Raw genomic sequence first — 3,751 nt, forward strand, 5'->3', positions numbered from 1 at the left:
TAGAGGCTTGCAGGAGAGTCCACCCAGCAGGTATGTCAGCGTAGCCTCCTCTCAGCCCAGGTTTTATTTTTAAAAATAGAATCGATCTAGAAAAACAAGTTCCAATTTTTAAAGCCAACTAAATGCATAATTTTAAGTATGAGATAGTCAATTTGTTTTCTTTAAAGCAAAATATAGAAAGAGAAAAAGAAATGGAAAAAGAAAAAGAAAAAAAAAACCCTGAAGTATAAAAGCTGGTACCAAGGTTACACCCAGATATAAACTTTACAAAGAGGGAAACTAAAATGTAAGAACTGCTTTATTACAGTTTGTCTTTAACTTTAATGTTTTCTGCACGACAGCTTCTTCTGCTATAGTAATAACCCACACTAAGGCCCTCGGTTTGTATAAAATGGGTGATTTTGTTGTTTTTGTTGTTGTTTTTTAAGCCCAGGATAATCACACATCTGTCACCTTATAATTCAGTGTTTCTGAAAGGTGAGATCCACAGATTAATAACTTTTCCATCTCATTCATCCCATTTCCTCCCTACTCACTCAGCCTCCAAATCAGTGAAATTGTGACTTGGTGGACAAGTCAGAGTGTGGTATCCAGTCACCTTCTATGTGAGGGTGCCCTCCAACTCTGCTTCGTTAGGATTCCATAGGCTTGCCCCAGGCGACAGATTGCATAATTTTGCTGATGAATCTCTCGTGCTGTACTTAAGGAGAACACTTTTTTTTGCTCTCTCTACAAATGGCTGTAAATCCAGCCCAGCCTGGTTCCTGTCTTCAGGTGGACCTCATCAGTTGTAGGCATCTTATCAGCAAGAAACAGCTTCTCCTAATGGCTTGATAAATATTCCAGCCTCCCCAGAATCAGTTATCGAGAGATTCAAATCATGGTCAGTACTTATAGCAGCTATTACTACAGACTTAATGCCAGTTACCCTTTGTACTTATCTCTGTAACCAGAGAGGCTGAAAAGCTTCTTTTATGTCTCCACTCCTGGTCACTAAAAGCAGAGTTCATTCAAAATTTCTTCCTGCCTAGGGAGTTCAGGGGCCTGTAATAAAAATTGAAGTAGAGTCTTGAGTGAATATAAAAAAAAATATACATTTCCCTGCCACCTACACCCCCTGGCCCCACACCCTAAATTTGGCACAAGGGCAAAGAATGTTAAGTCTTAAGTGGTGGAACAGGGGAAAGTTCTCTGTATTAGTTCAGCATAATACAAAATGGTTTCAAGGTGATACAGTTTTCCCCCCTCTTTAGCCTCTTTGTTTTACTGAAATTGATCTACAGACTCTGAAATCTGAAGAATTCAGGGCTTGGGATTTATGAAATTTTGCCAGTTCTCGATGGAAATCCAGTACTTTGTCTTGCTTGCCTCTGACAACATACCTTTGATGAAAGTAATTATAAAATCTTAATTTGGGGAATATATCCAGAGGGACCGCAAAGTCAAACCCTCACTGTCCTTCATATCACCACATGTTGCATAAAGAGGGGGAGGGGACTTTTTATGAGGAAAAATGGCAGAATTCAGGAAAATGTGGTCCCTCCTCGAGAAAGCTGAAAGGAATCAAATGTTCACCAGGAGGCCCCTCAGAGAGTAGAAATGCACGCACTCTTCAGTAGTTCTTAAACATGTCATCACTTGTGGCTTTATATTTGTGGTTAGTGGGATCTTCTATGCAGGGAAGCCATGTTCTAAAGAACACCCACCTTACAGCTTGGTTTTACAGAACTCACAGGTGTGCACAGTACTTTTCAGTTCTCCCTGGACATTCTTTCCTTTGTCTTTTCTTGTTGACCCTCACAACAAACCGTTAGCATTTGGAAAGTAGGAGCACCCCCTTTCACTGAGAAGATCACCAAGGTGCAAAAAAGGTTGAACGATTTTTCCAAGGCTACAAAGTCCCTTCGTGATAGAGAACATAATGTGGTTATAAGCACAGCTTGCAAACTCGGGACTCTTCCCACTCTTCCATTGTGCTACCAAAGCACTGGGTTGGGAACTGATCTGTGTGGGAAGGGGACAAGCCATGAGAGGAGGCTGACCTGTCAGTGGCCATTTCTCAGGTATATACTTCTAGTCCAGCCAGAACTTTGATGGATATGTCTAGCTGTCGTTTTTGCACAAAAAAGAAAGAAAGAAAGAAAGAAATGAACTTAGAAAAAGTCTCTAGTTTCATATTGTGTATAAAAATATTCTTTTCACAATTATTCATTTTCTTTCTTTGCCGGGTCATGCTCTTTCCATAGTAAGCAGCTGCATTCCTATGATGCCTTATCAATGTCTGAGGCTAATCTTCCCCAAGAAAGTTTCAGCACCTGTCAGTCTTTGTTCAAAATTCCAATGGTATGTCAAGGTGAGAAGAGATGGGAAAGGACTGAAGCACAGATCTGTGCTCTGTGCTTGGTTGTGGGCATCTAGCCTTCTTGTTCTTTCCCAGGCCTAGAGACAAGTTCCTCCTACCCTTCTGATCAGTTTATCTGCTGTGAGGCAGTGTTAATAATTATGCCCTACCTGGGATAGTGTGATTGGAAAACCATTCCAAAATCTTTGGACAGTAAGTAAGTTCTATTCACTGGCCCCAGAATATCTGAGGTCATGAAAAAATATTTCCTTAAAAGCTCTTGGAAGCCTGGTGCAGTGTAATCCCAGTGTCTCAGGAGGCTGAAGCAGGAAGATCACAGGTTTAATGCCAACCTCAGCAACTTAGCATGAGGCTATAAGCAACCTAGTGAGACCGTGTTTCTAAATAAAAAATAAAAAGGGCTGGGGATGTGGCTCAGTGGTTAAGTGCCCTTGCGTTCAATCTCCAGTATCAATAATAATAATAATAATAATAATAATAATAATAATAATAATAATAATTTTAAAAATAGCTCTTGAGGAAAAAAAAAGTTAAATTCCTTTCAAGTAACATTTTTTTTCCTATAAGTGGAGAAACTTGCTAACTGTAAGGTCTCAAATTTGACAATTATATAATTGTGGAACTGAATCAATATCAATAAAAGATTTTCCTTTGGTTTTTCAGCACCTTTCATGGCCACAGTCATGAAGCAAAGCGGCCATTCACTGCTGTCTTTCAACCTGTACTACTTTTTGCCCAGAGCAGAAGAAAATTCATGCTGGATTATATGGTGAGAGAGAGTACATGGGGCCACATCCCACGTCTTTCTGAGGCCATTTAGGAGCCTTTCATCCTTGCCACTGTTGGTTTGGGTTTCATCTGCTCACATCTCAGCCTCCTCAACAAGCCTAGGCCTGCCCCCATTTCTTTCCACATGAGAAGTCAGGAATCTCCTTTTACACACTGAGGAACTAATGAGAGAATGGGTCTTGACTCAGTAAACAACAGTTTTGTTTCCCTCCACTTGGCATTCAAACTCTTGTCCCCAAATAATAATTCATCCATAAACATTTTTTTACTTGCTGACACCACAGGATACTTCAGTCCATCTTTAGTATTATATCTCATTTTCATTTCTTATCTGGCACAATGGTTTTTCTCATTGAGATATATTCCTCCTGCGTGGCCCTTGCATCTCTTTTTCAAAGTTGTTGGAAAACAACAGGGTTTAATAGAAAACTCTGGGGCAGTGTGTGTCAGCCAGGCCTTTAGTGTTTGTTGCTCACTGTCATCTCTAGATCATCCCCAAGTCTGCCTTTGTTCAGCCTGTCTCAAGGCCCCGGTTGGCACTGCCACTCTTGAACAGATGTGTTTTTCTAAAGGGTGACATGTCCTCCAGCTCACCAGGTG

The sequence above is a fragment of the Callospermophilus lateralis genome, unplaced genomic scaffold (assembly GCF_048772815.1).
Source record: "Callospermophilus lateralis isolate mCalLat2 unplaced genomic scaffold, mCalLat2.hap1 Scaffold_45, whole genome shotgun sequence".
Lineage (NCBI taxonomy): Eukaryota > Metazoa > Chordata > Mammalia > Rodentia > Sciuridae > Callospermophilus > Callospermophilus lateralis.